The 11,276-nt window shown below is 37.5% G+C and overlaps 1 long non-coding RNA gene across 1 annotated transcript; it reads left to right on the forward strand.

The window, feature by feature from the left end:
- The first annotated feature begins 1,451 nt into the window (after nt 1–1,451).
- On the forward strand, nt 1,452–7,168 carry LOC140709373 (uncharacterized). The gene is made up of 3 exons (XR_012089883.1): nt 1,452–1,523; nt 4,211–4,869; nt 6,246–7,168. It is a non-coding gene; the product is annotated as an uncharacterized lncRNA (long non-coding RNA).
- Nucleotides 7,169–11,276: the final 4,108 nt, after the last annotated feature.

An 11,276-nucleotide genomic window follows, 5' to 3' on the forward strand; every position in this document is an offset into this window, starting at 1 on the left:
TGTATGTAGAACACATTTAGCAGTCAAGATCATACTGTACATATGGAATATTGAATCCAATTTTTTCACTTTTTTATTACAACCTTTTTTGCATGTTGCTTATTAAAAATGGTTTTTAGTTGTGGCATAGAAATTTTTCCTATAGAAGTACTAACTTTTAAATAATAAGTGCCATAGTTTGGGGGCATATATGTATATGTGTATATATATATGTGTATATAAACAGAAATGGGTGTTATTATGTATATAACTTTGTAAATTGTTTTGACTATTTTCTTAATGACAAATATCCCAAAGCAAAATAATTGGGTCAAAACAAATGAATATTGTTAACTTTTGGCATTAGTTACCAAATTTTTATCAGTAAAAGTTGTAACACAGTTCTACTTTATAAGATGCCCGTTTCACCATGCCTTCATTAACATTAACAACCTTGACAAATTGATAGTCAAGGAATAGAGTTTCCTTGTTTCTTTATTTTTATTATATTATTTATGAAGTTTGAATTTTTGTCTATTGAATGGGTATGCTTTCAACTGTTTTTCTCCTTTTAATGCCTTTTTCTTATTGACTTGTAAGATATCTTCCTATATTAAGGATGTTAACACTTTGTTATATATATGTTGCCTATATTTTTCCTAATTAGTTTTTCTAAACTAATTTTGATTATGGAATTAGTTGTCATGTTTAGGAGTTTAAATTTTTATATGGTCAAGTCTACCAAACCTTGTATCTGATGTCATCTAAATTTTCTTTGAAATATTATATATAATCTTTTATGTTTAAGGGTATCATCTATATTTTAGAGATTCTTTTAGAAGTTTGGTAGTTCTTATATTATTGAATGTTTGCATTTATTTCTGTATTTCATTAGAATTTCACAGGCAAACTTGGGGGATGGCACTATTAGTATTCTTTCAGGATAATCTGGAAGATATTTTTTTAAATTCTTGGTTAGCCAGACAATTCAATTTGCCAAAAGTTTACTACATGTCTCAGGATGTTTTCAGCTGGAAAAGCAAAATGAAGCAAAATTTGAAAGTGGCTTAAACAATAAAGGATTTGTTATTTTACATAATATCACATCTGAAAGTGGGCGTTTTCATAATGTGCTAATCCAGCCAGTTAACGCTCTTCTAAAGATCCAGGGGTCTTGAACCTTTCTACTATGGAGGCATTGCTTCCCTCCTCTTTGCTGAAGCCAGAGAGGTCATGTGCTCACATGATCATATGGAGAAGCACAAATGAGCTATTTCTCATCACCTAGCTCTTTTTATCAGGATGAAAAATCTTTCCTCAAAAAGTCCAGAATCATACTTCCCTCTAGCCTAATTGGCCAGGATTACATAATATACCCCCGATTAAACCAATCACTGGTGAAGGGAACACAATTATTATGACTCTAGATGAACTGTGATAATTGACATTCACCCCCTGGAGCTGGGATGGAGAGCCGATTTACAGCATCACTAAGCAGGAAAAAAGAGATGGCTGTTACAGGCAACATGCGATGACATAATTAAGTAAGTACTGCAGTAAGTTTATATTTTAAAGTACAATTGAAATCTCTTTTATGAGTTAACCTTGTTTTCTTGTAGCTGGAATTGCATCTCGATTTGATCTAAGTTGATATTATAAGTGATCTGATTGTGTGCTCTAATCTTCCAAGTTGTTTTGAGAAGGATCTTCCAAGTTGTTTTAAAAGATCATTCTCATAGGAGAGGAAAGGCAGAAATTTAAAGTCAGAACTGAGAGGAGTTGGCAAGAAGCAGAAAGACAGTAAAAGTGAGAGGTGGTTCCAAAGAATTGATGTGACAATAAAGCGATGGTGATTCACAGCAGAAGAAAAAAAACTTAAAATTGTCTGCTGTATTTCAAATAGAAACTTGAGTTTTATTTATTGCCTTCTAATAGCAAGCAGTTTATTGTCATTTTGGTTTAATTATCAATACTAAAACAGTAATAGCAATTTTCCACTCTATGATGAGGAAGCTGTTGATTCATCTCTGAAAATCTTCAAAATTTTATTTCAGACATTGATATTAGCCACTTTTATTTACTTCTTCTTACCAGAAACCACCTATGAAATGCCCTCATTCTATTTCCCTCCTTTAATTTTTTTAGCTGTTTTTTGGTTCTGGTTGAATTTTAATTCCTACCCTATCCCCTGAGTAAATAAGATTTTTAAAATTGTAGTTGCTGTCATGTTTAAATATTTAACTTTTGTATAGCATTTCTCTATTTATATTTTTAAAAATTGCAAATATTTTCTTATTTGAACTTTGCATTTTCTGTGAATGTTAACTTTATTATTACTATTTTCATTATAAAAATGAAATAACTGAGGTTGAAAGAAGTAACATGATTACTGGGACTTAGCTAGTAGGTGGGACACTAGAACTAGAATCAGGTCTGTGAAGCCCTAGAACCTACTGTCCACTATACCATGCTATTCTCATTGAAAGGGAAATCACATAGAAGAGTGTGTTCAGGGTAAATATTCATTTTAGAGATTTTTTTCATTCTTTCACAGTTTTTTTTTCTGGGGACCCCACTTTTTTATTGTTTCATTATTTTGTTTTTAATTATTATTTTAGGTTCACAGGTACATGTGCAGGTTTGGTATATGGGTAAATTGCCTGTCACAGTTGTTTGGTGTACACATTACTTCATCACCCAGGTAATAAGTGAAGTACACAAGCAGTTCTAGATCCTCTCCCTCCTCCCACCTTCCACCCTCAAGTAAGGCCCAGTGTCTGTCATTTCCTTCTTTGTGTCAATGTGTACTCAATGTTTAGCTTCCACCTATGAGAACATGCATATTTGGTTTTCTGTTTCTGTGTTAGTTCGCTTAGGATTATGGCCTCCAGCTTCATCTATGTTGCTGCAGAGGACATGATCTCATTCTTTTTTATCACAGCATAGTATTCCATCACTTTATGTGTGCCACATTTTAAAAATCCAATCTACCATTGATAGACGTTTAGGTTGATTCTATGACTTTGCTATTGTGAACAGTGCTGTGATGAACATACATGTGCATGTGTCTTTATGATAAAACAATTTATATTTCTTTGAGTATATACCCAATAATAGGGTTGCTGGATCAAATGGTAATTCTCCTTTAAGGTATCGAGAAATTGTCACACTACTCTCCACTACGGCTGAGTTAATTTAGATTTCTACCAGCAGCATACAGGCATTCCCTTTTCTCCACGGTCTTGCCAGCATCTGTTATTTTCTGACTTTTTAGTAATAGCCATTCTAACTGGTATTTCACAAAACTTTACAAACTCCAAACATAGGATAGGAAGAGACAAGGGGGTGGAGTGTATGATGAATCAGCCCTAGCTTCTTGTTAGAGGAATTACTCATAGTCTAGTTGGAAGACAAGTGATTTTTATTGCTGTGTGTCGTGTTGGGTGTGCTATGAGGAGTAGGTAAGAACACCCAGCTTCCAGGAGGAAACGATATTCAATCTCTGCCTTAAAAGGCGAGTAGGAGAAGTAATAATGGGCAGTTTGGGAAAGAGAACAACCTACGTCAAAGGCAAAGAGTCATGAGAATGCCGGACACAATCGAGGAAGAGCTGTCTTATGGAGAGAGGGTAATGGAAGCTATAGCTGTGAAGGGCTCTGGATGTAGGACTAAGCAGTTTAGGTTTTGCCCTGGATCCAATTCAAAGTCTTTAGAAGTTTTAAAACTGCTGCCTTTGAGTAACTGATTGAGCCACTAGGTATCAACGAAAGACACAGTTCAATTGGAATGGACTCACTTTGTTAAAAATCAATGATTGTGATTCTTTTGCCTTTATTCGCACATTCTTTGGGGTGCTGTCTTCTTGTTAAACAACTTGTGCACAGAGTTTTCAATCCTGGCTGTTCCACTCAAGTGAATGCATCTGTAGGAGAGTTGAACTAGATTCCAGAGTAGCCATGCCCCTTCTGAGTTCTGGGTTCTTCTTAGCCTTAGGCCACTTTGAGATTTGAACTTCCTTGTCCCTGACCTTGAGCCTCCCTGACTCTGATGAACTTTAATCCTGGCAGTGAAACAGGTAAGCAGCAAGGTCGGCAAAGGTCACCTGCATCACATATGCAAGCCTAGGGGGCCTGTCCTCAGCTCCATTCATGCTGGTCCTTACAGTATTTATGTTTAGAAGTCAGAGGGAGCCTAAAAAGTGAATTTTTTTTTTTTTTTTTTTTTTTGACAGGTTCTTACTCTATTGCCCAGGCTGGAGCAGTGGTGCAATCTTGGCTCACAGCAACCTCCGCCTCCAAGATTCAAGTGATTCTCTTGCTGCAGCTTCCCAAGTAGCTGGGACTACAGGCATGCACCACCACACCCAGCTAATTTTTGTATTTTTTTGTATAGACAGGGTTTCACCGTACCACGCTTGTCTTGAACTCCTGACCTCAAGGGATCTGCCCGCCTCCGTCTCCCATAGTGCTGGGACTACAGATGTGAGCCACGGCGCCTGGCTGAAAAGTGATTTTTTTTTAATTGCAAATGGTATCTTATTTGGTTCTCATATTATCTGCGAAAATGTAATTGTTATTATTCTCACTATAAAAATAAAAATTAAAAAAACCCCAGCTCAGAAAAGATTCATGGTCAAGAGTGAATACATGGCAGGCCAGGGCTCTGTTGGCTTATTTCACTGCTGTGCCTATTGCCAAATGCTTGAAAATCCTGAAGTACAAACATAACAGTCTGAATTAAATTTCATCGATTTTATCTTTCTCTTCCTTTTCTCACTGTGGTGCAGTTGTTAATGGAATTCTAGCCAAAAGGATGTGGGAGGAAAGGAAGGAGGCACAAAGGGAGAATCATGCCTAAGAGTTAACTATGGTACTCTGAAGCAGAACAGAGGTATGTGTTAAATTTTTATACTGTGAGTATAATTCCTTTGGAAATTTTGATGTCTCCTGAGATATTATACAATGACCCATTATTGAAATAATATGAAATAGAATAAAAAATGTACCTTGTGACTTTTACCTGACATGCAGTCATCTCTGTTTCCCCTAAGTCAACAATTTTATTTAATCTACCTTGAAGAGAAAAAACAAATCTGAAATTCAAAAGGCTACAAATTTGCGTCAAGGTCATAGTAGAGCAAGTAAAAGCAGGTATAATTTAATTAATTTTTAATTTATCTCTGATGGTCACAGTTGCAGGGAGTCAGATGTGGGAGATTTGAGCAGCCATGTGCTGCCATTGCCATGGAGAACAGAACTGCCTAAGTTGATGAGCAGTGAGAAGCAGAATTTAGAGAAGAAACAGGAAGTCCTAGCTACATGCAGGTCCTGGTTCATATGGTTTCTGAGTTGAGCCTTCCTTGGATTCCATGAACCAATTTGCCAGTTATTTACCTATTATCTCTCAGCTTCAATCCACCCTTCTATATTCTGCAAACTGCATTTCCCAGGCCCCTCTGCTAGCTGGCTTCCCATTAGCTTATAAGAGCCACTAAAGGACGTAAGAATGCCCAAGGGAAAGAGTCAGCCTGTCCTTTCTGTTTTGTTTTTGGCAGCATCTTTGCACCACTGGCATTTGGCTGCAGCTTCCAGTGTCTTTGCCTCTGAGTAGCAGGCTTAGCACAGGCACCCAGAGGAGCCAACAGCAGCTGGAAGAGAGCTGCCTCTTCCTCAGCAATCTTAGTCCACAGAGCACCTCCTCTGAAATCCATGGCTTTGGAAACATACTTCTTCTATTCTGTTTCCCCAGAGATCCCTCTCCTAGAGGAGGTAGTTTCTTCCTGCAGTTACCATTTCTGCATTAGTTCAGGGTCCCTTTTTTGCCCTTTCATTCTTCCAACATCTATGAAACGATTTCCTGTACTATATATGATTCCCTCAGATAACTAAGTGTGATATTTATTTTTCTGAGTGATACATAAATAACTCCCCTTTGTCTAGGTAGTTAAACAAAATTGATTGCTTGCAATTAAATTGCTCTTTACCAACACAAGTATACTTTACAGTTACTGAGTGGAACAGCAAAAGAAACACAGAGTGTTTTTTACTGGCTTATTGCCTGTCTCCCTATACTAGAATGAATATAAAATGTTGGAATGCTTTGCATACATGATTTTATTTAATACCCTCCTTGCTATGAGGTCGGTGTGTTGATCAAAGAGGCCTGCTTCAGCATTCATCTATACCTCTTCATAACTCCTGCACACACATGCATGCTTACACACTGTGTTCCCACAGTCACTTAAGCTCTTTCCCTGCCTCTATCAGTGACCAGGTGGGCAGACTTCACACTTGTTTCTAAGGAGCTGATTTATTCCTAATACCAAAGAAGAAAGGACCTCTGCATGCCGGACTGAAATGACATCTGATTTGTGAGTGATACTGCCAAAGATGCAGAACAAAAACTGTGAATACTCTCTGCAGCCTGGTAACTCCAGAAGACAGACCTGGGACAAGGGGCATTGGGATTTGAATAGATAGACTGAGGTCCTTGCTGTCCAGAAACTTATTTTAGTAACTAAACCTTGCAAAGAAACTTTTGAGGCTCCAAGGCAAGGGATGGGGCTTTTATCTCATTTAACATATTAGAGACATGAATCTTTGACCTAGATTACCTCCTAGTTACTAGGAGGTAACGAGGGTATAGGAATGATTATAGACAGACCCACTATTAGATCATCCACTGGGTGTCAGAGCACTCTGCACAGATTCCTCACTGTGCTGTATCCTTACTGTTCAATCCAGTAAAGCTTTTATTAAAGAAAAAATGTGATTCATCCACAATGTTTGGAGATACTCACCTAGCAGGGACCAGTAATTTGGTGAAGGACCAAGTTAACGGGTTTTATTTCACATTTGTGGAAGCTGAGGCATAGTTAGATTAATTAACTCACTGGGACCACACAGAAAAGAAGTGAAGGATCTCGGCTTGGAAGCTATATAGCTCCAAATCTCATATATTTAACCATTATAATGAATTGTTTTATCTCCTTCTGAATGAGATCAAGAAGTGATTTCTTTTTATCCCTTCTCTGTCTTTCACTGTTGCTCTCAGTTTATAGGGCATTGCCTTGCACTCAGCAGAAATTCAGAAAATGAATATTGAATATCATTCAATATTTTGAATGAGTGTTTTTAAAAAGATGCTCTTGATAAACATAATCTTCTTTCCATTGTCCAAAGAGACTTTGCTCCAGGGCCTTTGAGGAATTTTCAAGCAGTTTCTGGGAAGTCAGATCTCTGCTTTATCCAGAACAGTTCTGCTGTTTTCTCTGTTGTATAATACATAATCTGTTTTACATAAGATTTGTCTGAGAAGAGACTTCTGCTACCAAAACAAATTTGAAGATTCTTGTTAAAGAGAGGAGTGTTCAAACTACCCAAACTACTTCATATATATATATATATATATATATATATATATTTAATTTTCTTTTACCAAGACTCCTAAAGAAACAGATATTTTCTTTTTTTCTTTTTTTTTGGCATTTAAAAAGTTGGGCCATGAAATCTTCAGAGGCAGGCCACTGGTATTAAAATATTGATGGTAGAAAAAAGAGATAGAAATTGGCGGTGACAAAGGAGGCACTACGTGACGAATAGAAGTTATGCTCTTGCTGTACATCCTTGGAGAAAACACGAGCCATGTTCCTGAACCTCTAAATGTCATTGCTGTCAATGTTGGGACAGAAGAAGAAGAAGCTGCTGCGATTGTTGGGACAGAGGTTGATGAAATCTTAGAGCAGGGGTCCCCAAACTCCAGGTCGCGCACTGGTACCAGTCCATGGCCTGTTAGGAAAGGGGCCACACAGCAGGAGGTGAGCGTGGGCAAGAGAACATTACCACCTGAGTGCCACCTCCTGTCAGATCAGTGGCAGCATTGGATTCTCACAGGAGTGCGAACCCTATTGTGAACTGTGCATGCGAGGGATCTAGGTTGTGCGCTTCTTATGAAACTCTGTCTAATGCCTGATGATGATCTGAGATGAAACACTTTCATCCTGAAACCACCTCCCTCACCACCCAGTTCCTGGAATAATTGTCTTCCCTGAAACCGAAACCTGGTGCCAGAAAGGTTGGGGACCACTGTGTTAGAGGACCCTGCCAGGCCTGGGTTCTGCTAGATTCACTTTCTCATTGCATTTTGGCTCTTCTCACCTGTCACCTTCACAGAGAGTCGTCCCTGACATGCTATCTATAAGAAATGTATACCTCTCACATCAGTCTCCTAGCACTTATTCTGCAATTAAAAAAAAAAATTCCATTTATCTCTACCTGAATTATATGTTTGTGTTTTTTATTTATTGTCTGTCTCCCTACACTAGAATGTAAGCTCCTTGAGGACAGACACTTTGTCTCTAGTATTCACTTCTGTTTTCTCAGTGCTGTAGACAATCAATTTTGTTTTCTGTTGAATGGATGAATAAATAATTCCCATATTTTGAGCTTCTCTTGGGCAGAGCTAAAACTCTACAACTCTGTGCATTGCAGAAAGCGTTTGGAACAGAGACTGGTCTATGTTTTATTTTCTTTTTTAGTTCTTTACTAAGTTAAGCTAAAAATGACTTTTCCTGTCCAAAATATTAAGTTTACACTGTGCCTCCATATTCACAACTAATGGGGAGATAGAAATCCTTAGAAATTAGAAAATTAATTTTTACTTATATTTGTAAATTTCTTAAGGAAATCACCTGATATTCTCAGACATTGTAAAGCCTCATTTACTTAGCTCTCATAAATTTGTAATGGTACGGACAGAAATAGGTCTGAACTATATTTTGTTCATTATTTAAGATTTTACTCTGTCAGTTAATAAACTGAACAAGATTTAAGGACAACTACTTACCTGCTTAAGAAAATAATTCTTATCCAAGTGTTCTAGAGTATTCAGCAATACCAATGCACTCTTGTGCCAATGCTTTAAATGATTCATTTCTATTGAGCAAAGCAGGTCCAGTAGAATCTTGAATTGAAGTGCTAACTTTGGTCCTTGTTTGACATTTAACGCAATAAAATTTTGCAGAGACCAGGCCATAAAATTTCTACACTCCACTTTCAGTAACAAACTTTAAGAAGAAATTAATACAACAGATGCATTTTTAAAAGGCCTCCTCGATGGTCAAGACAGGTTGCCCCTCTAAGTTTCTCAACGTGGTTTGCTCATCTAGAATTGATGCCAGTATTGCCAAGCAAAATCATCCAGTCTCTGAGTCAGTGCTGTCTAAGGCCAGAGGCATATTAACAACCTTGGTCCCATCAGTGAAAAAAAATTAAAATAATATTTACCTTTGTCTTAATGCTTCCTTCATGTCACACACTCAACTACAAATTAAAATAGTATTTTATTTAATCCTCTTGGCAACGGACAGGAGTTACACAACACCTCATTTAAAAAAAGGAAAAATTGAGGGTCAAAGGGGTAACTAACTATCCATCAAAGTCCCACAGCTGGTAAACAGCAAAGCCGGGATTTAGAACCAATGCTTTTTAACACCCAAATCACTGCTCTTATCCATTACAACAAAGGTAGATTTGTCTTTGGTGCCATAGACTCGGCCTTGCTGTGCTGAATAAACCCTGTGTGCCCTGGTATCTTCTGAATATTTTCCCTCCAACACTCCTGGGGCTGCTATTTCATATGACTGGAGCTTTGTCTTGGTTTCTCTGCATAGCCCTCTAATTATTTCTAGGAATAGCCTACTGGTGAGGTCCAATATATAACTCAGATTTGTTATGTTTCTCTTTCCTGTGGCAACTCCCAGAGACATGTTCTACTCCACCGATTAGAACTCTTTAGATTCTCATGCTTATCAGAATCACATCGGAGCCTGTTCAGTCCTTTAATATTGCACATTATTGTCTTCTCCAGGCTCTGGAGACAACTTAGTTTTCCCTAGTCCCATCCTAGTGGCCATGCCTGCCACCTTTTCTACTAAGTTTCTGTCATGTCTCTTGGTCTAAACTACTTGAGAAATGATAACACCTTTCTGTAGTTTAGCCCAAAGACTTGCTGCGGCAGAGGTTTTCTGCTCACATGATTATTTTCATTTTTCTTTTATAATATTATGATTGAGTTTACTTATTAGCAATTGTTCATCCAAGAACTAAGCAAAATAGCTATTGCTGATTGCAGTGCACCTGGAGACACAACCGTGTGAGATGGTGCAACATCTAATTCCAGGTGGATAAACTACTAGAGGGCAGTTGGCTACCTGAAAGAATTGGAAAGCTTCTATGCAGACATTCCAATAACACTATGAACTACCTCTCTTTCCTTATCTCTGCCTCTTCGGCCATTCCACTTGCTTCTCTCAGGCAAATTTACTCCACATCTTCTTTGTGCCATTATCTAAATCTTGCCTTAAAGACATCTCTCACACCCTTGGCCCAAAGTGGTTTGGTTCATCCATTTGTCATTTGGTATCTCATGATGGTCTGATATTCTAAAAGCTCCATCTGACAAGTTGGTAAAGAGGGGACAATTATCTCCCAACTTTTCCTTTTTCTAAACATGCAACTATTCTTTCTCCTCACTACCTTATAAACATGTTTATCAGTCAACAACAACTATGAAGATTTCTTTAAAGTACTGAGTTACCTCTCCAGTTACAATGTAATAAGTTAAAAAAGATAAACTATATCTTAACAAAATAGCACAAGTAGCATTAATTTCATTTAGAATCTATTTTAGATTTCAGTGTCTGGAGACCATGGAGACCTGAAGAGTCAGGTAGTTGGTTTAAACATTAAGTTGAGTGACTAGAAAACTAGACAGGATATGAAGGGGCTTTAATTTCAGTTCCATCTTTTTCACTAGTCCTCTTAAATTGGACACTTCTTTTCATATTTGTAGGTTCCCTATAAATACAGACAATTGGATCACACGATGTTCTATTTCATGGGATATTCTATGGTTATAGTGTGTCACAAATTCATTTTTAATATTTTATTTAGGTTTGTTTTATCTCATTGAAATCTACCAGATGATTTATTACTACACCATCCAAAATTTTAAAAAAAGCTCTTTAAAGGAGACCACTCATTGAGGTTGCTGATATTCTATGTTTATTTCCCCTTTGGTATATGTGTCTATGGTAAAATGTCATGTGGGTGTTATAGTCTTGTCTCATCTGGGATAAGAGATATTAAGAAGGAGGCTCACTGTTCCTGCTTGGACAAGGGTGTGAAGTGGTATAGGCCAGCATGGTGAAGTCATGGACAGTCAGTGACTGATGTTGAAGAGAAAGGTGAATTTTCAGGACAGGGTGAAATCGATTCACTAGTCATCCTTCCCCACTA

This window comes from Chlorocebus sabaeus, chromosome 20 (genome assembly GCF_047675955.1).
Source record: "Chlorocebus sabaeus isolate Y175 chromosome 20, mChlSab1.0.hap1, whole genome shotgun sequence".
In the NCBI taxonomy this organism is placed as follows: domain Eukaryota; kingdom Metazoa; phylum Chordata; class Mammalia; order Primates; family Cercopithecidae; genus Chlorocebus; species Chlorocebus sabaeus.